A 27,124-nucleotide genomic window follows, 5' to 3' on the forward strand; every position below is an offset into this window, starting at 1 on the left:
AGCCGGCCGTTGTGGCAGAGCGGTTCTCGGCACTTCAGCCTGGATCCGCGCGACCGCTATTGACGCAGGTTCGAATTCTGCCTCGGGCATGAATGTGTGCGATGTCCTTAGGTTAGTTAGGTTTAAGTAGTTTCTGATTTCTCGGGGACTGATGACCTCAGAAGTTAAGTTCCATAGTGCTCAGAGCTATTTCAATGATTTTGAAATACTATTATACACACATGCTGCTGCTTCTTTAAAAATCTGCGCACTATATCTAGGATGGTTTTGCAGCATTTTCTTCCTTGCGTAAAACTTATCTTAAAACAAAATTATCTTGAGGTTTCAAGCACTTATTTAAGACTTTAACGTAGTCTCAGCAAATTAACATATTCCGTTATACAGTAGCAAAAGCGTATAGCTGAATTAATTCTAATTTTAAAGAAAATAGGAAGAGGGTTAGGAAGTGACACAGAAACTGAAATGTGAAAGAATACAGCAATAGACAAATAACACAGCGGGCGTCGATCCGTACAATCCACGACGGATGTGAGTTGATCTGAGGCAGAATGGCACTTAATTTTCATTCATCTGGGCCCGTTGTATCCAAAATGTACTCCAGGACACATTTCGGGACACATACGTAGACTCACATACCTTTGTTGGCACGAGATCGCCGACACTCCACTTCAAACACGACTTTTCGTTTCTTTTTTATCTTCCACAAATACTTAAAAGTCAATATTTGATACAGTATAGAGTTCAAAGGAAGATTTATAGCTGAATTTGACACTACTTGTCATAAGTGATCATATTTATGGATGTTAACATTAAGTTACCTGTACTAAATCTTACAAATACTTGAAACAGGCTGTGTAAATTAATACCGTAATTACAATAAAAGTCGTTTAAACTGAGACCAGAAATCAATGAGTCCCATCAGCTCAGCTGCAATTTCGCATCAAAATCTGATCACCTTTTCCAAATAGTCTTATCAGCCACCGTTTGTGAATGGAAAGGTGTGTTATAGTTAACTCCATTTCTGTTCTGTCTTACCTGTGGATTGGGGTGTCCTGGCGGATGACTCAGTTTTTTCTTGTACTTTTTGTTCTGTTAAGTCACAGACACGTCCCTTGAAAGGGGCATGATTCGACGTTGTAATTGAAGTCACATCAGATTCCTTACTGTGCTCTGCAACTTTAAAACTGACTTGCGTGTCTTGAGATTTGCTAACGTTGTACTACATCCAATTTTTGTTCAGATAAATCTTTAATTTGTTTTAAATCGCCATATGCTTTCCTGGATTGTTCATGAACATCAATGTGAACCGAATCACATTGTTAGGATTTAACTCCTCTCTTAGGCAGATACTGTCGTTTGTAATTGCGACTTTGGATTACTTACCTCGGTTTTATACTGCTTGAGATTATTGTTACTTGATGTTATTTACGCTTTTAATACGGGACCCAGCGCTTTAGTACTAGCGTTTAAATCAGCTTTTACAGCATCTAGTTTAGTGTTTAAAATTTCACTGAAACTCTTAAACCCAACAAACAAATTGTCGTGGCAAACTTTTTCAGTCTGTTGTGTGCCACATCTGCAGACTTACTGCCAAAATGAAGAGAGTAATATTTGTTGTGGGATACGGATGGTTTTCTTGCATTAACATTGCCTGATATCAGTACTGCTCTTTGATTGGAAGGTTAGCCATGAGTATCAATGTCTGTAAGAACGTCTTACGTGAATACTTTTTGTCCCATCTTCATTTTTGTGCTTCACAACCGGACGCCTGCTTATGATTTTGTTTCATAGGTCGTAACGTGCATTTCATTTTTAACTGGGGAGGGGGGGCGGCATGTCACTCTCCAAGTGTTTACCAATAATTGAATGGCGGCAAATTTACGGGTATAGGACGGCTTAACATGTGGAAAATGATATTGTCATTATTCACTGACTGTATTTAACATTCGTCATTCCTTTAAAATTGCATAACAACTTCAAATAAACACAGTTCAGTCACTCATTCTGCACACTTATTTCGTAATTATGGCACTTTTGAGCTGCAAATCCTCTAAGAGCTGTCTTGAATCTTCACGATTCTCCCTCAAGAGCCTTGATGTGGATAGATACGTGCAGCAACCAGTAATCAGAGTCGGAACTGCGTCTGCAAAATCACAAGGATTATTAAACATTTTTGCTGTCGCTAATCATAAGCAATGTAATTGACAGACTAGTATTGCTAATATTGCCTGTAATGATAGCCACTCAATGAGGGATATTTGACGTTTGCAATGAACGAGCTCTCTTAAGTAATTAAGTTCATCGAAACACTTAGAAACTAACCTCTCCTCTGACGAAGACACTCTAAAGACCCAGTGGCAATTTCTCCAGATCTGTTGGCAATGAATTAGCGCTTTACTGAGTGACTGAAATGTAGTTCGGGTACCTGTGAACATAATGCGTTAAATTTCATTTTCTAAACACGAACAATCACAAAATTTTGTACATGGCTGCACGTTCAGAGACCGTGAATAGTTGCAATTGAAAGAAAACAGCCCTCAGTCACTATTTCTGCTAGGAGTGTCTTCCTCAGAATTTAAATCAAAGAATGGTCTATAAACAGGGCTTCCCAACCTTTTTAGCTGGCGGACCCCCTTCTTCAGTCGAAAATCTATGGCGGACCCCTACTCAGCCAATAGCACAGTAACTTCAAGTTTCAGAGCGAAACCCATGGGATCTGAAAGCTTCTTAATGCAAGTGCCATGTTCCCCATAACCCCCCCCCCCCCCCCAAGTATCAGTAGTCTTTCGTTTGGAGATGAATGAAAACAACTTGAAATTAACGAACCAATTTGAATTCCCACTGTATCCAGACACTTACTACTGGATCTACTCCCTTTGTTCAACACACTATAGCCTGATTAAAACTACTTGGCAATTGACATTTCACACGTTGGAGCTGCCTTTCTCCAAGGGCAATCAACGTCACGTCCAAAATGTTCGCTGTTGACAAGCTGCAGCTTGTGGTCTTTTCACTTCCACTGTTTGGCTACTGTTGTGTAAGGAGCATGCATATTTCGTAACAGTCGTGTGTGTGTGTTTGTGTGTGTGTGTGTGTGTGTGGTTTTTCGTCAAATCGGAAGAAAAATGTTCAAATGTATGTAACGTCTGTGGGACTTAACTGCTGAGGTCATCAGTTCCTAGTCTTACACACTATTAACCTAAGTTTAACTTCCGCTAAGGGCAAAACACACACACACACACACACACACACACACACACACACAGACACACACACACACACACACACACACACACACACACACACAAGCCCGAGGGAGGACTCGAACCTCTGGCGGGAACCGCCGCGCAATCCACGACGACATGGCGCCCAAGACTGCGCTGCCATTCCGCGTGGATGTGAAAAAAGAGGCAGAGCCGGATATAAACACATCACGAAATAAAAGAGGCCAAGGAATTGCCTTTAAAGGACTATTGTGACATCTGTTGCGCAATGTGTGGGAATACATTCACCCAGTTTACATGCATTTCCAAAACCGGATTCCGTAACCGATGTCCCCTTTCCGCTTTTGGTTGGTCAGGCAAACAGTTCAGAATCGATTCTGGAAATCTGCTTTTATAAAGCCGTTTTCCAGTTCCACAATCGATTTCGTGCCCATTAAACAGTTTGGAAAGTCTAGTTATTTTTACGTCTTTGCGTATCTACTGAACGGCAGCTGTCAGTCTATAGCCGGCAGTAGACTTGGCCACTGTTTCTATGTTTGGATACAGTGTACCGATACGTGGAACTGTTCCTGTGTTTCGGAACGGCTGTTGTTCTCTGTTTCCAAAGAGTGGTGTTTCATTCCGCCCCTGTCTCTGATAACCGGAACAGATCCGATCTCGAGCCAGACACAGAAACTGTATCGTTGTTTCAAAATAAGGCTGTTTCAGACCATTTGTGCATGGAACGGACTAACTGTATGGGAACAGTGATGTTTCATTCCGCTCTGTGTCTGACGAGATTCGGGCTCGACACAGGTACTGAAATACAACATACCACTTCGTGAAACACTTTCAAGAGTGCCGAAATCTTTTTGACTAGCAATATCATGAAGCTTAAGATATCCGAAAATAAAGCTTCGTTTCTAGCTGACTGTCCTATTCCGAAATGGCATAACATCTGCTTTATAAACACTAACCAAACGATAAAACAACGCATACTATTCACATTCAAAATAATAAATATGTGACAATTATTCAGTTAAATTACATTTTTTTTATAACATACGCTTCTCTGTTCATGTACATTAATCATGTTAAGAAACGCAAGTAAGACTACAACATTTTAAATAAAAAAAAGGCGTAGAGTGACAGTTATTAGACATGAACATAAATTTGATGTAGGTATAATTGCAAGAAATCTGTCTGACATATCACTTACAGTGTAATGGTGAACGGGAAGGGCTGGGAAGCATGCTGAATTTATAGTAACGGTTTGAAACACCTTGAACGACAAAATTTTATTCTGTTATATTTTGTTATTTATTCGAATTATTTGGCGTTATTTGTGATTCCCTTTGTGTGCATGGAAATTAGCAGGATGGGTATATTACCCATACTAACGGAATGTGGGAATCCCAGTAGCATATCCGTTGTTTCTGCAGTTTGCTCCCACCTCCAGTTCCGTTCGTGGTGGTTCTTCTGTCTTCAGCTATGGCTGACCTCAGCCAATTGAAGTCACGCGACACGAAAGAAGAGCATTTGCTGCAGGAAATACGAAACTGCCAAGACACCTAAGTGATAGTTTCATACTTTCTGCGACATCATTAGCGCTCTCGTACCTCATTTGTGTTTCTATACCTCATTTGTGTTTCTATGGACATACTTATACAGTAGACATTCAAGATGATAAAATGTGTAGGTTTATTAGATTACAAAATACAAACTGTTTCACTGTTTCGAAACATCGTATCGAAACATTACATTGTACTGTTTCATTTGTTTCGAAACAGTTACGTGTTTCAGCTTGCCCATCTCTAGCTGGCAGCTAGCAAGCGGCGTTGCAACAGTTGTAGCTGGCAACTGGCAGGTGGCGTGGCAACAGTTTTGCCACAGCTGGCAACTTCAACTACTACTTGGACACTCTGTCGTGGCACTCAGCCTCCACTGTAAACAAATTAGGAAAACAAACAAACAGACACTCTTATTTTTATATAAGAAGACAAAGCATTTCACAGAAAGTAAGACTTTTTTTTTTTTTTCTTCAAAGGAAACTATTCTGGCATAGGAGGTTTACCTTTTACAAGGTGGCACGTGAAAAGTTCTCATTTGTTTACGCTCGCAGCCAGTTGCCACAATATAGTGTCAGAGTAATAGCAAGTAACTGTAGTTGAAGTATAGGCAGGCCATATTTTTAACTTAGAGGACGGAATATATTACAAAGAAAAGAAATTAGCTTTAGAGGTCATTTTAATTTTCATAACAAAAATATCAATGCCAAGAGAATTCAATTAATAATTATTTTGTAAATGATAGCGGACAGAAACAAAATTCCTACAGAGTTGTAGTTCAGGTACGTTCACTGAGCATCTACGAAGAAAAATGCTTTCTTCTTTACTATAGATGAGTCTGTAGGAATAATAATGGAATCCTAATGTAATGGTTGAAAAGTTGGGTTCAATTCTTGACAACTGGAGACGGATGTCTGGTTCTGCATCTAGACAGCTTCGGTACTCAGTTTTGTGGGCAGCGTTGATCCAGAATCCAGATTCACACATGTGTGTTGTGGCAAACGGAAGAAGTACACGTTTTGCCTTTTCAACAAGGGGGTAGTATTTCTTGTTATCCAAACGGATCCAAAAGTGTGAGTAGCGGTCAGTGTCAAAACTTGATTTCAAGGTAGGGTCTGTGGCAATTTGTATCAACAACTCATATTCATTTGATGATAGAATGTTCGGTTTTTTGGATACAGTGAATGGGTTGACCACCCTTCTCATCTTCAGCTGTTGGGAAATAATGCTCCAACAATGACATCAAGTTTCGGAGATGTTCCAGGGTCTGATGAAACAAGTTCTTCCCAAGCGCCAATGTTTTGTTTTTCAAAAACTCCTTGAGAGGAGGAAAACATTCGACCTCACCCTTCTCGACACTCTCTGCCCAAAAATTGATTTTCCTCTTGAATGCTCGAACTTTGTCGATAGCAGTACCCTTGGTGTCACTCTGCCCTTGGAGTGAAATACTTATTTCGTTCATTTTGGAGGAAATATCTGACAAATAGGCAACACTGCCAATTTTCGTCATCAGTAAGGTCTGATAATTTCGTGTTATGCTCCAAAAGGAAAGCAGAGACTTCCAATCTTAATTCGTGCAACCGAGAGAGTGCATTCCCACGCGATAGCCATCTCACTTCTGTATGGAGAAGCAGGGAACGATGAAGGGTTCCCACATCTTCACACAGTATTGTGAAAAGTCTTAACTTCAACGGCCTTCATTTTATGTAGTTAATGATTTGAATGGATTCGTCTAAAGATTTCTTGAATGGAACCCATTTGTTTCGTAGCTAAAGCGCATCTGTGGAGAGCGTAATGACTACTGCTGGAATTCTTGGCGTTTCCTTTTTTTTCTTTATTGGCCCGACTCTAGGACCCGTCATAGCTTTTGCGCCATCTGTGCACGCAGCTATACAATTACCATGAAACTTCGTTAGTCCTTAAAAAAATCATCCAATAGACGGATTATTTCAGCATTTGTTGTGATGGCAGGTAGTGATCTGCACAATAAGAGGTCCTCCTCAAAACATCCAGAATATTCATAACGGACAAGAGCCAATAAAATCGATCCTGCAACATCAGTGGATTCATCTATCTGCAGAGAAAATGAATTGAGTTGAATGCGAGAAACAAGAGCGTCTTTCACATCATTTGACATGTGAGAAATGCGTCTCTTGACAGTATTGTTTGATAATGGCACCGAAGATACAAGCCTTAATGCCTTTTCGTCTAGCTCTTGCATGCAAGAAACAATATCATTAACACAGGGCTTTATGAAATTTTCTGCAATGGTATGAGCTTTGCCTGCTTTTGCCACTCGGTAACTAACCAAGAAAGAAGCTTTTAATGAATTTTCATTAATTGTTTTTGCATGAGCTTTCATGCTGTGCTAAGAAGTACTCTTCCCTTTGAAAAAATCAATGTCTGTAGCCTGTAAATCCAGGTGAGTACCTTCAAAATGACGACGCAATTTAACTGGAACCATTGAACTGTTCGGAAGGACTAGCGCACAAATTGCACAGTGAGCTTTACCCTCCTTTGTCTCCATAAAGCCCATTTCTAAATAGCTTTCGTTGTACTTACCCTTCTTGGTTATTCCACTTCCAAAGGATATTACAGCCAGTGGAGTACTTGCAACGTTTTCACGTAATAAATCCGGCTTCGGAACTTCTTGTGATTGTTCTTCCTTCGGCCGTCCTCCCTCCAAATTCATTTCAACTGGAAACTTCCCTTGTTGTGAAGGCGATGGAGAAACTGCAGCCTTCTTCAATGATCCTGACTTCAGCCACCGATCCATGTAAGAAGTAATAAACTGGTCAAAAATCGACTTATGAAATAGCTAGTGCACTGACAAAGCAATTTTAACATTTAATGATGCCTGGGGCGGCATGCGTGCCAGCGAGCGCTGTGATTGGTCGACAAAGCTCGTTCCGCGCATGCGTAAAAGGTTTCAGCGCATCTAGCGCCGTGAGCCGGCGCAACAACGACCCCCGTACTGTTACGAAACAGTCGATCAGAGAAGTCACGTTCTTCAGTACTAAACTGTGCATGCGTTCTCACTTAGGAACAGCAAAGGCTGCTCGGGAATACAACCTGAAGTAAAAGTACACATGTTTTTCACACGAAAAAAAAAAAAGAAATAGTGATGAATTTGATTTTCACATTTTTGCGGCCGCTGTGGCCATGCAGTTCTAGGCGTTTCAGTCTGGAACCGCGTGACCGCAACGGTCGCAGGTTCGAATCCTGCCTCGGGCATGGATGTGTGTGATGTCCTCAGGTTAGTTAGGTTTAAGTAGTTCTAAGTTCTAGGGGACTGATGACCATAGATGTTAAAGTCCCATAGTGCAGAGAACCATTATTTCACATCTTTACTCATTATTTTACACGATTTGGTGAAAAGTGGCCGCGGACCCATTATAAAGAGAGGGCTGACCCCTAAGGGGTCCGCAGACCACACGTTGGGAAGACCTGGTCTGTAACATGGTCACAGAATTATGACTAAAAACGTATGATATAGAGTATAAGCGCAGAACCATCGTGAAAGATTGGCGGTCCTTATACGTCATTTATAAAATAATAAATATGCCAAAAGGGCATTAGTCACAAAGAAATTTAAGATAAACATTATGATTGTTACTTGCGTGGTTACAGGTTGCAAACGGACTGAGGTGCCCGCGTTGACAAATGCTGCCAGGAGAGCATGGCACTGCAACGAGCGCGTCATGTAGTAGCCGTACATACAATTAGGCTACTTCACACTGAAATGTAGGCAGAAACGACTGTAAATGAACAGTGTCTGGTACATAATGGAAAGCAATGTTTGTTTCATGATAGCATACAACATGTCATTTTGTCTACATCAAAGCTTATAACAGTAAAATAAAACTTGAAAACGCCTAATGAAAATGTAGATAGAACTGAATAACAACTTGTAGAAAGCAATATTGACGTGAAATACAGCCAAGAAACATTTGATAATTAGAAAACATAGGACTACCTTAGAAGGAGAAGAACATTTCGGCAATCTGCACAAGGAGACCCGAAGTTAGATATCGAGTAACGTTTTTATACCGTTGAAAAATTTTTTGTTACATAGTTGTAGTTGTTCGTTAAGGATGAGGCTATCCTTTCTAGCAAGATGTTTGAAAATCTCTAATTCTTCTAAAATATCTAGTCTACGCACTTTCTTTTCGGTGTGCAAAATGTGGCTATCGCAGATGGCTTTTAGGTGAATGACCTGTAATTAGAAGATGGTCGTCAAAAGACGAATTTTGGAGGCTAGTGCCATTTTTTCTTAGCAAGTGTTCTTTATATCTGGTAGTGAAAGCACGTCCAGTTCGACCCATATAGTAAGAGGAGCAAGTATCGCAGACAATTTTGTAGACACCAGAATTTTCTAAACGGGAACGTTAGACAGTAAATTCTGAATAAAGTTTTTTTAAAAATTGTTATTAGTAGAAAAAGCAACGTTGTAATCTTATTTCTTTCGAAGAATGCGTTGGATTTGATAAGAGATAGACCCCACAAAAGGAATAGAGAAGTATTTTTTTGAGTTAGACTCGTTAACAGAAGTGCCTAGCGTAGTAATACTTTTATTAGTTTTCTTTTTAAGGACGTCAAAGTAACATTATTTTTATACATAATGAAACCGTCCTGCTGGAAAAAGGGCTGAAGTATAATGTCTCGGCCAACTTATCAAACAGAACTGTGATTGAAAAAGTGCTTGTAGATCTTAAAGTTGGTCTCGATAGTAAAATAGATAATGCTTGTCAAACTCGTATTGCTTATGACGTAGCTAACATTTCCATGAAAAATACAGCTCCTATTCATAACGTTACGCATAATGACAGAAAATCGGTCGTTTCCATTAATAATAAACAAGCAGAATCCCTAATTACTATGTCAGACAAAGGGTGCTCTTTAGTTATTCCTTATAACTCTGAATGTATTTCCAAAACCTTAATTTCGTTAACGAAAATAATATTTCGGAACTGCACCAGGTTCTGACTCCAATTTTACAAAAAGAGGTCAGGGCAGCCATCAACAGCGCAAATTTCCTACTGAAACCGTTTCAGAATAAAATGCTCATTAACATGGAACCTCAGCCCCCAAAACGTCGGTCTCAATTTAAAATCCACAAACCGAATCATCCGACACGCCCGATATCTAATAGTATGAATAGTGCATTCCATAATCTGGCCAAATTTCTACACGAAACTCTGAGAAAATCATTCGTTTCTGTGAAAAAAATTTCCGTCCCAAATAGGCACACCTTAGTCCAAAAAATAAAAGATTTAGAATGCAGTTCAGACACCAAGTTAGTTTCTTTTGATATCAAAAATCTTTATACTAACGTCCCCGTACAGGAAACGCTTACAATAGTAGAAAAAAATTTACGTCGGTTCAAAAAAGATATTTCAGATGAACAAATCACAGACTTCATGAATCTCATCTCAGTCGTAGTCAAGTACAACTATTTCGAATGTACTGGCCATTTGTACCAGCAATCCGACGGTCTCGCTATGGAAAATCCGATAGCTGGTATCCTGTGTGATATTTTCATCAAGTCCCTAGAAGAAAATTATTTTCGTTTTCCAGCTGCGTCGCTAGGCATTCTTTCTTATTCCAGATACGTTGACGATATTCTAATCATCCACAAAAGACCCGATGACGGTCTTGGTCGTATCATTAAGCTATTCAATGATCTTCATGAGAAAAGTTCTTTCACTATCGCATTTGAAAATGTGTCACGTCAATTAAACTTCCTTGACTTGACGCTTACCATACAAACAAATAAAATTTCTTTCTATTTCGTAAAGTAACATACACCGACCAGATTGTTCCTGCATCCACAATCGCATGAAAAAGCCTTCCTTCATTCTGCTGTTGACCGAGTCATTTCCATCCCACTTTCAAAAGAAAAGTTCAACGACGAAATCAATTTACTTAAAACAATAGCAGCTAACAACGAGTATAAACCTAACATAGTAGATGACGTCCTTAAAAATAAAACTGCTAAAAGAATTACTACGCTAGGCACTTCAGTTATAGATCGAACCCAAAAAAAAAATATTTCTCTAATCCCTTCGTGGGGCCTATCTCTTATCAGATCCAACGCATTCTTCGAAAGAAATACGATTGCAACGTTGCTTTTCTACTAATAACAATTTTTAAAAAACTTTATTCATAATTTACATTCTATTCGTTCCCCTTTAGGAAATTCTGGTGTCTACAAAATTGTCTGCGATACTTTCTCCTCTTACTATATAGGGCAAACTGGACGTGCCTTCAATACCAGATATAAAGAACACTTGCTAAGAAAAATTGGCACTACCCTCCAAAATTCGTCTTTGCCGATCATCTTCTAATTACCGGTCATTCATCTAAAGCCATCTGAGATAGCCATATTTTGCACACCGAAAAGAAAGGGCGTAGACTAGATATTCTACAAGAATGAGAGATTTTCAAACATCTTGCTCGAAAGGATAGCCTCATCCTTAACGAACAGCTACAACTACGGAACAAACAAATTTTCAACGGTATCAAGGCGTTACTCGATATCTGACTTCGGGTCTCCTTGTGCAGGGTGCCGAAATGTTGTTCTCCTTCTAAGGTAGTCCTATGTTTTCTAATTATCAAATGTTTCTTGGCTGTATTTCACGTCAATATTGCTTTCTACAAATTGTTATTCAGTTCTATCTACATTTTCATTAGGCGTTTTCAAGTTTTATTTTACTGTTATGAGCTTTGATGTAGACAAAATGACATGTTGTATTCTACTATCAAACAAACATTGCTTTCCATTATGTACCAGACACTGTTCATTTACAGTCGTTTCTGCCTACATTTCAATGTGAAGTAGCCTAATTGTATGTACGGCTACTACATGACGCGCTCGTTGCAGTGCCATGCTCTCGTGACAGCATTTGTTAACGCGGGCACCTCAGTCCGTTTGCAACCTGTAACCGAGTAAGGAGCAGCCGTTAGTAGGTCGCACTCACAATTTTTTATCTTGGATATCTTTGTGGCTAATGCCCTTTTGGCATATTTATTATTTCATAAATGACATATAAGTACTACCAATCTTTCACGTTGATTCTGTACTTATACTCTGTATCATACGTTTTTAGGCATAATTCTGTGACCATGTTATAGACCATTCTGTGCTGTAAATTGTGAGGAAGACACTCCTAGCAGTGTCGAAACCTGGTTAATTCGTTGACTATAGTGACCGAGGGCTGTTTTCTTTCAATTATACGAACTATTACGGTTCTGTATGGCTACTTATACAAAAATTACACTTTTAGTATTTTCACAGTTGTTTCTTTAGTACAAAATTAAAGCCAACGGAAGAACAAATGTAACACTTACTTACTAATTACAGTTTTGTTGAGATCCAATTTTCTGTGTGGACACATGTAACTTATTCATACGGTGGTAAGTCGCAGAAATCGCAGGAGTCACAGAAACCGCAGTTAATAATAACAGATCCAGAAAAGTAGGATTTACAGAAATCACTGATACTGGAAAATTCTAAGCACTGCAACTCGCGCCTGTTCTCTGCCGGCGGCAGTCCGTACTATGAGGGACCGGCTCTTCGCTCCCACTAGAGAGAGAGAGAGAGAGAGAGAGAGAGAGAGAGAGAGAGAGTGAGTGGTCATAGGTGGAGTTGCGCGTGATTGGTTGATTAGCTTTGGCGCCATTTTTCTGCCAAACGTCTCTCGCGCCTCATATGTTCGCCGTGCTTTTGAGTTGAATTGAAGTTCAGAGGACTTTTGGAAACGATTAAACGGTATTTGAATTATTGAGAGACTTCTTATGCGCTGTGAAGCATGTTCAATTTATTTGTATATCGCTTTTAGTATGTAATTAGCGTTTGAGATCTTAAATACAAGTAGAAATAATGAACCTTTTTGTCATTTAGTCGGTAGGCTTACTTGTTTGAAGTAAACACGTTAGTAATTGTGCAGTATTGTTTTTGACATCTGTAATTCGTTCTGCAGACCTTCGTAAACGATGCCAGGAAGGAATGAGTAACTCTTGTAATAAAGTCCAGGTACAAATTTCTTAATGGTATATATTATCCGAAATATTTGTTTAGTTACGCCTATAAAGATGTTTGGTTCTTCACTTTGCTCAGAGAACAGCGATTTTAAGGTGTCAGTTTTTTAAAATATTTTTGGTCACGCGAAACAGGTAGGCCTATTATAATTTAGTGCATTTTTGAGCTCTTATTTCTTTAACAGTTCGTGCATAAGCATCACAAGCTTTTCTGAAGCCAATATCTGACAGTTGTTGCTGGAAACGGAAAGTTCCTGTATTTGTGCCATGTTGGAATTTATAGCGCCAAACTTTATTTCGTTCCGAATCAGAACACTAGGCATTATTTTGGTTTCAGTATCATTGCCTGACTGTTGACGCAGGCAAGTTGTAAGCACGCTATCCGCAGTTGTCGTGGTTGCTGAAACATTATTCGTTATTCGTAGTAAATAATTGTAGGTACTCTTGAAGACAGTTTTCAATAGGCCTACTTACTGTGGTTTGGTCGTTGTTACAGTAGCCTACATTTAACATTACCTGATTTTCGTAATCTTTTTCATTTGTTATCTACGAGAGGTATAAAGTCGAGAGACTTATCTGCGAGAGGTATATTTGGTCGTAAGCAGTTGTTTACTCGTGCAAAAAGTTTGGAGGCGTAACAAGAAGTACTAATACGTCTCACACTTTTTGCATGTCACAAGTGAACAACTGCTTACGACTTTCGTTCATCTGACGCAATACAGGTACGTTAAATCTTTAGCGTTATACACTTCCTACACAAAACAAATGCTATACGCCATATTTTTTTTATTTACGTTACTTTCATTGCAATATGTCTAATAAACGAACTTTAAAGGAGATAAAAGCAAGTAACGAATAATTTTTACAGCCACTGTATCAGACATTCCTGTGCTGTACGTAGTAAGCTACTATGAGTATATTATAGCTGTAAAGAAAGGCATTTAACGAATGATTTCGCCATTTTGTCTTGTGCTTTTGATTCGGTGAGTGTGTACTCCACTATTGGCCATTCAAAAGTCCCGCCCGCAATTTGGCAGAAAAATGGCCGCCGTATCGTCCGGTTTTTATGCAGTAAGTCTGTGGGTTGGCCACTCTCTCCCTGTACAGGCTCTCTTGCCCCCACAGCCAGCCCCTCCCATCTTGCGACACTCTCCTACACTTCGACACAGACAAAGATATCCAGACAGGCAACCTCCGTATGTGGCTCTGAGCACTATGCGACTTAACTTCTGAGGTCATCAATCCCCTAGAACTTAGAACTACTTAAACCTAAGTAGCCTAAGGACGTCACACACATCCATGCCCGAGACAGGATTCGAACCTGCGACCGTAGCGGTCGCTCGGTTCCAGACTGTAGCGCCTACAACCGCCAACCTCCGTAGGACCTGTTGAAGCGTACAGGGGTGCGGGACTGGTGAGTTACAGCAGTTCTGTCAGATAACACGGGATGGCGCTGGGGAGCGAAACTGCCCGGGCAGCAGGTAACTGCACACGAAGCCGTGGCAGTGGAAATCCCCACCACCACTTCCCCTCAAATGCCAGCACAGGGGCAACATCTAGTTTTGGGACATTTAGTCGCTGCGGAAGGCTACGTTATCGCCACCGAACATTTTCTGGAAGTGTTTTTGGGAATCTGTGGTGCGTCATGTCAGGGAGGAATTGTGCATATAAGGGGTGCGGATCCAACCGGAAAGACCCGGCGATGAAATTCTTTTCTTTCCCTGTGAAAGATGAGAAAAGGTACCTTTAAACAAATTGTATTACTTTTGCTGTTGTTGTGTTAAGAATGAGTATCTGTCTTGTGCTAAAACTCCCTGGCAGATTAAAACTGTGTGCCATACCGAGACTCTACACTGCTAGGAAGTTTCGTATCAGCTGCAGAGTGAGAATGCATTCTGTCTTGCTCTACTCCAACAGATACACAACCTTTACAGTCTTAATACTAAATCGGTAGAAAGCCTCACTTTCTCGTCCGTCCATCTGTCTACCTACCCGTCTATCCGACCCTCAAAACACATTTTTCTTGAGAATGACTAGAGGTAATTAGTGGAAATTTATGTCACATAATACAGTATAAGGTCACTTCGTTATGCAAAAAAAATGAGCTTCTGCCTCAGTGCAAGCAACAGATACGGCAATTTGTATAAAATAAATTTTTACGTCAGAGGTCACTCGTCAAAACTTATAGGGTACTTCCCGCTGACCTAGAATCATAAAATTTGGTATGAATCAAGGTTTCATAGTACAAGCAAAAGAAAAAGTCCGAAAATTGTGAAATTATATCACACCAAAACATATTTTTGTCATTTCTTGTCTGTCTGTTAGTCTTCAGACTCCATTTTCTAAAGATCACGATAAGATATCGAGTCGTAATTTATGTACCGTGCGAAGGTGGTGCAAAATATTTGAACATCTGAGTCCACGCAATCAAAAGATACGGCTATTTATGTCACAAATTCTGTTACTTGCAAACTCACTCTTGAAAATCTACAACATACTTCCAGTTGACCTAGAATCGTGAACTCTGACAAGCAATGTTCCACACTACAAGAAAAGGAATAAACAGAAGTAAAGTAAAGGAGTAAGAAGACCATAACAACATCGTATTTGCATAATGGCTTAAATTTTTGCGCGAGGTCGATTGCTGGTTTTTTTTTTTTTTTTTTTTTTTTTTTTTTTTTTTTTTTTTTTTGCCTGAAAATATGAGGACGAGTTGATGAAGTTCCCTTGTAAGTAGGATCAAGAAAGTCGTTTTCACTGATAAAGAGTCTGTGTGTAAAATAGTGCAAGCCCTAAAGTTCTCAACGCAGAAAATTTACATGTTAAATGAGCTTTCTACACTGCCTGCAGATTAATGTCTTCACATCAGCGTTGAAAGTAATTGTATGTCCAGCTACTTTTCCGCATTTTTCGAAGTAATCTAATTGGATTACTCCAAGGGACTCCCAGAAAATAGAGGCCATCACCTTATCAGGTGACAAAATGGTCTTTGCCTTTTCCCGAGCTCTTTCACCAACATTTGTCCATTGTTTTGACTGCTGTTTTACTCTGGTGTGTAACGATGGATCCAGGTTTCACTGACAGTCACAAATCGCCACATAAAAACTTATTGATCGCGATTGTACATCGTCAGACATTGTGTCGAAGTGTTGCCCTGGATATGGTATTGGTATATTGTGAGCAATCTTGGCACCAGATCTCCTTCATAGTCAAATCTTCGTACAGAATATTATGTTGTCGGTCAGTATGAGATAGCGACAGTCTCCTAAATCTCAAGAGTTTTTATTTGATGGTCTTGCATTGCCATATCCTGGATTTCCTTTGTGATCACCTCACTTGGACATTCGCTGCACGCTTCGTCCTCGGTGCTTGCCGACCAAGTTTAAATTCATTAATCCAAAAGTAAAGAGTCTTCAATGATGGAACAGAGTTCACGTAAACTTAATCCAATTCAGTTCTGATTTGTGCGGCAGTCCAATCCTTCAAATCAACATGTTTAATAACAGTACGGAACTCGGATCTCTCCATCTGCAGTTGCAGTCGACAGACTGAACAATTCAGATGGCTGTCAACATTTCAGCAATGAACTAGATGCTTGACTTTTTTTAAATTGTTTACATGATACTTTGAATAATCAAGCTTACCAGCCATGGAGGCTCAACAAAAATGTTCCATTCTTCACGAAATTTACCAGACGAAGCCATTTTCGTAATGTAATAAGAAGAAAATGGTTCGGATACTCACTCTAGCCTCGGTAAGATCTCTCTCAAATTTCAGTAAGGAATCTGAAAATATCTTGTTGCCTCCATATCTTTTGTGTAGGGATCATGAGGATATAATTACGTTACATAGAGTGCCATATAAACAGTCCATTCTTAATCGAATGGAAGGAGACCATAATGGTAGAAGCAAGAATATCCTGTGCCATCAACTAAGTGGTCTGTAGAGTATTCAAGCAATTTTGTAGATAATGTTTCATAAAAGTTCTGAAAATTGTTTGTTTTGCAGACAAGCTGCAGTCTTTTGCATGCTATCAACGAATCAATGCCTCCCATTATTAATAACCCTTACAAAACTTACATAATTCCGTGTACTCATCCTGTAATTGTCGCTCCTAGGTATTATTTTGTATGTTACATCTAATTACAGGTCCAATTAGACACTGTGAACAGCATTTATAAATTTAGCGAAACGTTTAGCATTTCATGCTTCGTCCTTTTTTTTGCACATTGTGTTATTCGAGAGCCATATATTTTTCATTTATCGTTCAACTTCATTTGTTTTTACGTCCACGCACTAACATACTGTCCCGTTGTTTCTTCCTCAACAGTTTCTGTACTTACTACCCGAAGGGAACTTTATTTCAGTCCCCCATTTCGAAAACAATGTTTCCTTGCTTACAGCAAAGCAATGTTCTTTAAAACATCGGTGCATCTGCTGTTTCTCTTATAGAGCATGAAAAAGTGAAATGTAGTTACTAAGGTGCTGATGAATAACCACATATCTAAACACCGTAATTTCCAAGCACTTTCATCTATTAATGTCTCAGTTTCATTTAGTTAGACAGATGCGATTTCGCTTTACTAATTCGCCCTTAACGTTACAGGTGTCAAGAGTGGATTCTGCATTGTGGAAACTATTCATTGTTTGACTTGCAGCAGAGTCAGGTGCGTAATAAATTCCCATTGCTCTTCACTTCACTGACAATTCTTTTATGAATGAGTTGAAAACAAAATTAGTACTTAATGCTGTGCCAAATCCAAAACCTCTGGAAGAGGCTGCAGACATAGGAAACGAAGAGAACAGTAGACAACACAGCGATTACGAAATGCACCAACAAGGAAGCTCTTCGCCATCTACCCGTGAGCCAGTCCAGATACGTTGGTGCCAACAAATTTTACACCAAGAAAACGACAGGTGACACAAAGAATTGACGAGCAAAAGTTAAAATTGACAAAGCAGAGGAAAAAACTGTGGAGAATGCGACATCTTGCCACGAAGAATCCTGACCTAAAAGCTGTGGCAACAGAGGCTGTTAAGAATATGTCTCCAAAATGTGGAACATTATTTGGTATGCAACTGCTACACAAGTAAGTAACGTCCTCCGGTGACGTCAAATACATTAACTATTGTCAACTTTCTTAATAACTGAATTAAACGGTCGCATTTATTTTTTTCAGGCCTTTCACTCATTGGACGGAAGAGGAGAGACGGCTGTCGTTGAGTTTATTTTATAAAAGTCCTGCCGCATATGACCAATTAAGAAGAGAAGTTGGAGTGAAACTGTCTTCGAAAAAAATTATTCAGAAGTGGGTCAGTGAAATGGATATTATAGCGGGCACAGAAACTAAACTATTCGAACATCTTGTAGAAAAAGTGAATACAATGGATGAAAGTTGCCAAGATTGTGTATTGGTGTTCGACGAAATGAGTGTGAGGAAGTGACTCAGCTACTGCGCTAAGTATGATGTTATTGAGGGCTATGAAGATTTTGGCAGTCTAACACTTACGTCTAAGGTGGCAACACAGTCTCATGTTCCTTGTTCGTGGTCTGTGGCAAAAATGGAAATTACCTGTTGCCTATTTTACGTCTTGTAAACAGACCAAATCTGATGTAATGAAACAGTTGCTCTTCGTTGTATTAGAGAAACGTTTTACTGTTGGCTTAAGGGTTTGAAGTTGCACTGTTTGTGATCAAGGGTCCAATAACCGTTCATTAGTGCTTGATCTCGATGTTACAACTGAAAAACTTTCTTTCAGTATCGCAACAACGTTTTATACGTTATGTACGATCCTGTCATCTCCTGAAAAGCTTTCGAAACCGTTTGATGGAGAGAGATATCCAAACTGATTCGAATGGTATTGTGTCTTGTCAAGACATTGTCAAAAAGTGTCAACTAGACAGGAAGGGAAGTAAGGCAAGAATGTGCTGCTCTTTCAGTCACAAACACGTCAGTTCAAATAATTTTGAAATAATGAGTGTTCGACTTGCAACGCAAGTGTTAGTCATTCTGTCTCGGCCACTACTCTATCAGCGTATTCCACGTCGGAGCTTCAGAGCAAACAGTGATGAATACAGATTTCTTTCTGGCAAGACTGAACAATTTGTTAGATTCAATGAATAGCGAGACCCTCTATGCTTCGAAACCATTCGCCTGTGCTCTAGCCACTCAAAACGGTTGGTTAGAGGATTATCTACAGGACTCCCTGGATTGGGTAAAAACATGGAGGGTCGTTAACCCTCCACAGAAACACTGTGAGATTCCTCCATGTTTTACGTAGTGGTAACAGATTTTTCCTGCCTAAGCAAGGGCATTGGCTACGAGCTCCGTCCAATTCTAGAATTTGCTATAGTAAAAGACATCGATAAAAACAATTAAAACGCAACAGCCAGTAGGACGCTGGGTGAGCAGCAGCTCTGCATGGTGATACCAAGAACGGAGGCGTCAGTCATGTGCAGCGCTTAGCCGCTACGAACAGGCTCGGTGGTCTAGAGGTTCGCCGGCACGGTAGCTCAGCGTGTTCAGTTAGAGGGTTAGCAGCCCTCTGTAATAAAAAAACTGAGTTAATGGATCAACAACGAACTTAAACGGGTGTCTTACGACGTCCGTCCCGAGCAGATGCAACGAACCAAAGTGAACAAAATGAGATAAAAAAAGGGTATGATTCCTGCTTCGGGTGCAGGAGGTCCTGGGTTCAAATCCCGGGCTAGCCCTTGCGTTTTGTGCAAACATGTGGCAACTACCGGCATGCCGGCGGCTGTTCCGCGCATTTCCAGCCTTCCAGGTAAGCACAAAAACCAAGTAGCCGGTTCTGAAAGAGTTTCATGTATCATTTGAGCCATCTGCACCCTGGTGGTGGGACGTTTGAGATTGATTTAAATGGTCACAGTAGAGATTGTAGGAAGTGCCTTGTTGAGTGCGACGATAAAGTGTTTCCGCCCAGGAATCGTACCTGGGACCTCCTGCGTGTTAGGCAGACGTGATAACCGCTACACCACGGAAACTGCTACACTCTGAGCTCCACATCTGACACAACTTGTAGGACGATCGCAACTTTGGCGTAAAAATCACTTTGCGGAAACGCACAATGCAGGTATTTCGCATTCGTATGCAACAATCGACAGCACCATTGCCTGTCTGAATGCCATCACGAATAAGAGCCCAAGAAGTCGTCGGAAATGCTCGCGGCCGAGTCCTCAGTAGCATCAGCTACTCTTGCTTTCCATACGAGCTACCGTTAATTCGCGCAGTCGCTATTGTAAATGATGTCACCAAAAGCAACCTGTTCGTTAGCGGCAAGAAGCCTGGGCTCACAATTTGTGCTTTGTTGATGCTGTGGAATGACACGAAAAGCAACATCGCTGGTGAACCTAGATCCATAGAAAATGTATTTTCAGTAAAACGATCAGGTTCCAACAGGAATCCCAGCGGCCAGGAATTCCGCAGAAACTTGCAGCACATAGTGGTAGCATCACTAATGAAACCTGTTGATTTGGTGAACTGTGAACTCGATGAAGACCATTCTGTGCTGGAAGGCAACGATTGTGTGACCTCTTCGGCAATTAACGTTAGCACGAATGGAGACTGCGAAAAACATGTTTCGAAAAAAGCTGCACACGAAGCACATGAGCTTGTGCACGGTGCTGAATTAGAGTGACGGACTCAGCCAGCATCAAAAAATTTAATTGTGACGTTTGTGTGTCGTAACTGTTTAAAGGCAATGAGACTCTTGGAAAGTGCGGATGAACTGTTATACACAGGGTTATTACAAATGATTGAAGCGATTTCACAGCTCTACAGTAACTTTATGATTTGAGATGTTTTCACAATGCTTTGCACACACATACAAAAACTCAAAAAGTTTTTTAGGCATTCACAAATGTTCGATATGTGCCCCTTTAGTGATTCGGCAGACATCAAGCCGATAATCAAGTTCCTCCCATACTGAGGACAGCATGTCTGTATCAATGAGTTCGAAAGCATCGTTGATGCAGTTCTGGCATGTTTCTTGGTAGAGGAGGTTTAAACACTGAATCTTTCACAAAACCTCACATAAAGAAATCGCATAGGGTTAAGTCGGGAGAGCGTGGAGGCTATGACATGAATTGCTGATCATGATCTCCACCACGACCGATCCATCGGTTTTCCAATCTCCTGTTTAAGAAATGCCGAACATCATGATGGAACTGTGGTGGAGCACCATCCTGTTGAAATATAAAGTCGGCGCTGTCGGTCCCCAGTTGTGGCATGAGCCAATTTTCCAGCATGTCCAGATACACGTGTCGTGTAACGTTTTTTTCGCAGAAGAAATAGGGGACGTAAACTTTAAACCGGGAGATTGCACAAAACACGTTAACTTTTGGTGAATTGCGAATTTGCTGCACGAATGCGTGAGGATTCTCTACCGCCCAGATTCGCACATTTTGTCTGTTCACTTCACCATTAAGAAAAAATGTTGCTTCATCACTGAAAACAATTTTCGCACTGAACGCATCCTCTTCCATGAGCTGTTGCAACCGCGCCGAAAATTCAAAGCGTTTGGGTGACTTTGTGCTCGGGTGTCAGGGCTTGTAGCAATTGTAAACGGTAAGGCTTCTGCTTTAGCCTTTTCCATAAGATTTTCCATCCCCGTCGGCTGTGGTACGTTTAGCTCCCTTCCGCGGGCTACGCGTGAAACTTGCCTGCACGCGTTCAACCGTTTCTTCGCTCACTGCAGTCCGACCCGTTGATTTCCCCATCCAGAAGCTTTAAACTGCACATACCATCGCTAAATGGAGTTAGCAGTTAGTGGATCTTTGTTGAACTTCGTCCTGAAGTGTCGTTGCACTGTTATGACTGACTGATGTGAGTGCATTTCAAGCACGACGTACACTTTCTGTCTCCATTTTGTCTTACTGCGCTCTCGAGCACTCTGGCGGCAGAAACCTGAAGTGCGGCTTCAGCCGAACAAAACTTTATGAGTTTGTCTCCGTATCTGTAGTGTGTCGTGACCATATGTCAGTGAATGGAGCTACAGTGAATTTATGAAATCGCTTCAATCATTTGTAATAGCCCTGTACTTTACAAAGCCTATGAAACGTCTGCGGAAGACTTGGGCGAATTAAGAGCCCCTTCAGAAAATCTGACCGCCGTAGTTAGATCTAATTTAAAAGTGTTCAACGACGTGTTCAAAACTGTCCATCACCAGTGTGGCATAAACTGCAGCCTTGGGAATTCCTTGATGAGGGACAATGAACGTTTGTATCCTCGATGGCCTCACCTTGATCTGTGCTCCATGCATCGAAACTATATCTTAGAAATGCTTTGTAAAGTACAGCTGCAGAAGGAGCTACTTTGGATTTCAAATGAAATTTATCCAGCAAAAGACTCAAAAGCATCCAAAGTTCGCGGGGTAAATAAACAAATTCAGACCATAAATTTGTTATTGCAAAGCTAAAGTTTAATTTTGCCTTACTATGTATTATATTTTACTGTGTTTATTTTCTGTCTGCGGTTTGCTTATTTATGAACCGCTGTGTCTGTACAACACATCTGTTAACTCTTTTAATTTCCTTTATTTCATAAGAACAGTTATATTTAATACCATATCTATCACATGATTCTGATTAGATCTGATGGGTTTTTCGTGGAAGCTCCGATTTTTCCTCACATGATGTTCTGGGCGCAAAAGAACTTTATATCTATGGATAACATGTATTAATCGATGTCAGTTTCTATATGATGTGATGAAATAGATCTTTCTCGTAATCACAATGTAACGTTTTTCTTTTTTGGATGTCCATGTACCCATCCCTCCACAAGTAACTTACTATATTCAAATTTTCTTATTCTTCGAACAATCCACCCTCAAAGGAAAAGAAAACGATGTTTCTTTGTAACTCTTGACCCTGCGACCTCTTGTATGGCTTTTCTTTTAGGGGACACAGTTGCTTCGTAGAGACAGTTTTACTAAACCATCCTGGCATTTTACTCATTGTCGGTAAAAACTGGTCTGTGATCTCTATCTTTACTGTCTATAAATGGGTAGTTAATTTAAATGGAAGACTTCTGTAATATTACCATTTGGCCCTTATGTTACAGAAACGGCTTTACCTCGTTAAGTCTTCCGTAATATAGGGGATAAACGCATTTTGTGACCTGACAGCACTATAAGGTAAAAGCAAATGAAGCTGTTATCAGAGTATTACTGTTGGCATTGTACAATAAAAATTGATATTCCATTCAGCAATATTAATGTTCTCTTCACTGCAGTAGGTTGGAATTATTTCGCAAACCATCGATCAAAGCTGCACGCTGTCTCTGTTAGAGGCTAGAACAACATAAAAGCGATCGTTAGCCAATGTACAAGACTCGGAAAACGTATTAGTTAAATGCACTGACCTCAACTCAGTCATTAGCAACGATAAACACACTCTTCGTAACAAACAAACTGAACCTAAAATCATTCTATGAATCGGCATGAGCTGAATTAAGGAGGAATTACTTGTGTAATCGTATTCATGCAGATTATTGATCCTTGTGTGACTGGTCAACGTTTTTATTAATTTCCTATGTCCTATGAAATGAGGATAAAGTAGATATCATTAATTGCAACGCATGTTACTGCGGCCAGTTGCAGCTGTATGCAAAATTATGCAACAGAATTATCTTGTGACACTATGTTGTAACGTCTGCTATAGAAGGCCAGTTTTCAGAACAAAACCTAGTTATGAATATTCACTCATCACAGCTCCCTATTACAGAACCACCACCTGCTACAGCCAAAATTGCGCACAGCGGAGAAAGCGCAAAATTTTGTTGCGGCGCTCCTTTCCATTATTCGTTAGAAGTATTTTCCAATATTGCTTATTTCAAAAGGTCTGTTTCCTCATCATACTGTGAAGAACTTGCCTCAGGGAGGGCCCATAGTGTCTCCGATCTGCGCAATACGTCACTGCCGAGAAGCTCCGCGCACTGTTACGTGTTGGAACGATTAAGTTTCATGTTATTGCTGTTTATTTTTGTCTTCTTTGGAGTTTGTTCGTTATTTTTGACATTGATAATGCCTAATTGCCTTATCGCTGTGTGGAAACTATGATCAGAAGACTAAAAGGCAGTAGTATTACTTGTCATAAGTTCCCTCAAATTCCTGAAACATTTGCTCGGTAGGTTCAGCTCTGTAGCAGTAGTGACAGCATTAACATTAATAATGCTAGTGCCTGTAGCATACACTTTGGAGAGGACGTTTACTTACGGTATCTACAAGCTGAATTAAAGAAACTTCAACCAAAATAGGTCTTAAGCCGACTGCAAATTCTATAAGTTTGTGGAACTCGTAAATGTAGATGAAAGCATAGAACCAGAGAAAGGTCTTATCGAGGATGAAGTGAAAAAACTTAATGAAGAATTATCACCATTGAGAGCAAAGAATTCAGCGTTTACTTTGCTTTTCGTTCTCAGGATATTGTTATCTGCTATTACTGCTTCACGCGTTAACCAAACAGAGGAAGTAATGGAAAGCATTAAGTATCTACACAGCGCTGACGAAAGTACACAAAAGTTTTGCTAAAAGCACTTCATGAGTAAGCAAAAAACAAGCTTAAGTGAAGCAGAAAATTTGTGTTTGTTGAGCATCTGATGAAATGATTGGCATATGCTACGACCTAGAAAGTGACGCCATATACGGACCACATAGCCAGGTACAGGTTGTTATGGCATGTGGTTTATATCGAGCCTGGGAGCAGTCTGTATACTGCTGGTCACGAAGGAGACACAAAAATACATCACTGGGTGTATTTCTTCCAGATCCGACTCCACCATAGTGACAAGATAATTGTAGTGTCAAAAGGTCCCATAAGCTCTGGGCAACTGAGAAACTATCTCGTCCTATCTTAATCGTCTCTTCAAACGCAGCTCTCTGTCTAAAGAAGGAAATGTGAATAAAAACCTGCCAAAACTTTTAATCGGAAGCTTTAGAATATTTCTCAAGAGATCTCCGCTATTTACACTAAGATCATTACTGTACCTTTATCCGGATAAGGCACCTCAACACGTCGGCAAAGGAGTGAGGGCTAAACAGCAGGAGGAAGGAGCACACACACATGGAGAGCTTCCGCATTTCATTCAGATCGGATTAAGGTATTTAATTTGTCATTAAATTTTTGAGGTACGGCGGTCAATACTAAAGCTTCAGAATCATCAAACGCAGGAATGACAAGTAAATGTAATTATAGCGTTTCCTTTCTACTTATCACCTGCACGAAAAAAATGATATACACTATTGCTGATTGTGACGAAAGAATTGCGTTTAGAAACTGAAAGCTGTTATGATTGTTGCGTTTCCTGTACTATTAAAATGTGTAATACTTAATAACCACTGAAGGATATCAAGTTATAATTTATATCATAGAAAATGTTCAATAATAGAATGTGTATGTCAAAATGATCCATGTAGATACATCTGTCTTTACTAGAAAGACAATATGAGAGTTTCATTGCTGTAGGAAGCAGTAACGTTAGGTCCCCGTGTAGGTAAGCTTATCTCATTACATCGTGCTTCAGTTTCGTAAGTTAATGGTAGCTTAAGCGGAATATTGCCATGCGCGAATGTGAAAGATCGTCTGTTCTCAACAGTGACGTCACGTGGAAGCGCTCGCTGCCGAACGCTTTGGCCCAAATCTTCTATGTAATAACGATGTTGCTGCCTGCACAGATGCGTCAACACTTTTTCGGTCTCTCCCCTCTGTCACCCCACCACACTTCCCTTGACGTCAGGGAGGCCATTGCCGAAGCGCCTCTATTGTGATCCCTCGAAACTAAGCATGTGACCCACCTGACATTTACTGTCGTCTACGGCAACTACAATCACCCCCAGGACAGTGGTTTATGGGGGGGGGGCTTCCTGTGACAATGGATGACGGCCGGGTGTGGAAACGCCGCCATTATACCTCTCGCAGAGTTCTACGACCTTCGTTTCCCACAGCAAAACGGTACGCTACAAATGGTTCAAATGGCTCTGAGCGGGACTTAACACTGAGGTCATCGGTCCCCTAGAACTTAGAAGTACTTAAACTTAATTAACCTAAGGACATCACACACAGCCATGCCCGAGGCTGGACTGGAACCTGCGACCGTAGCAGTCGCGCGGTTCCAGAGTGAAGCGCCTGGAACCCCTCGGCCCGGGACGCTACAGACACCTTATCACACTAATTATGTACAATAAAAATATGTGGATTTTTCCTGGAATCAATTATAGAACCACAGTAGAGCTCATTACCGACGTAATCACTCTTTTCTGCTGACAAAGCAATCTCGTCTATTTTAAGTAAGTTATAAATAGGCTTCAGATTCAGTTACTTCGAGACTAAAAAGTAACTAACGTCCAAGCAAACAAATCGGTGAACATCGTAGAAACCACGAACTGGTATCGTACTTATGTTTGCGATGATTGATGGTGATGTAACGACGGGCAAAAAAAGAAATAAATGGATGAGTTGAATATGTTCTGGGGTTGCTTTTCTGTAAATCGAATGAAGTTCGAAAAGTAAATTTCATATTTCTCTGACTGCGAAAGTCAATCAATGCTATGATTACCAACAGTTTCGACATTTAGCAACGAGATATTCCAATAGACTTTGCATATACAAACTATTGAACAGTGAGTGATGTTTTCTGTTAGCAGTAGGAGATAGATACATGTCTGGAAATCACAGAATGAGAATACTGGAGTGGCAGAGAGATTACCACTATAATGAAAGTACGTTGAAGGTAGGAATGTATAACAACTGCCAACCACACTACATTACATGTGACTGACACGTCACGGCTATCTACAAGTTTCCATTCAATGAGCAAGCACAGATCATTTTGACATGATCCACGCCATTCAAAAATCAGTATTTCAGTATAGCAGTAGTCCTTTTAATCAACATTGCCACATATGTGGAACACGTTAGCTCAAATGTTGGTGGGTATGAAGTTTTCTTTTCAGAAAAATTTACAAGACACGTGGGTGCTTAGAGGGAATTTATCAACAAAATAAAAATTGGCATCTCGTGGAAATCGGGTTTTCTGACGGATATCAGCGTCTTCCAAACACAATATTTCGACATCATTACTTGACGTCTTCATCAGGTGTTCCCTGAGTGTCAGGGAACACCTGATGAAGACGTCAAGTAATGACGTCGAAATATCGTGTTTGGAAGACGCTGATATCCGGCAGAAAACTCGATTTCCACGAGATGTCATCAAATCGCCGGGAAAGTCTAAGAAATTACAAAATAAAAATTAGTACATGATAACTCTATGGGAATTCTGGTTACTTGAGGTACAC

General features: G+C 40.3%; 1 long non-coding RNA gene and 1 other non-coding gene across 2 annotated transcripts in view; one reads left to right on the forward strand and one right to left on the reverse strand.

Annotated features, from left to right (window-relative positions):
- Positions 1–22,560, forward strand: part of LOC126294972 (uncharacterized) — a 118,175-nt gene extending 95,615 nt beyond the window's left edge. The window contains exons 4-5 of the long non-coding RNA XR_007552369.1: positions 17,418–17,901; positions 17,992–22,560. This is a non-coding gene — a long non-coding RNA (uncharacterized LOC126294972). The remainder of the gene's footprint in view (positions 1–17,417; positions 17,902–17,991) is intronic.
- On the reverse strand, positions 19,744–19,817 carry Trnav-aac (transfer RNA valine (anticodon AAC)). Its single transcript has one exon. It is a non-coding gene; the product is annotated as a tRNA-Val (tRNA).
- Positions 22,561–27,124: the final 4,564 nt, after the last annotated feature.

Source organism: Schistocerca gregaria, chromosome 11, assembly GCF_023897955.1.
Source record: "Schistocerca gregaria isolate iqSchGreg1 chromosome 11, iqSchGreg1.2, whole genome shotgun sequence".
NCBI lineage: Eukaryota > Metazoa > Arthropoda > Insecta > Orthoptera > Acrididae > Schistocerca > Schistocerca gregaria.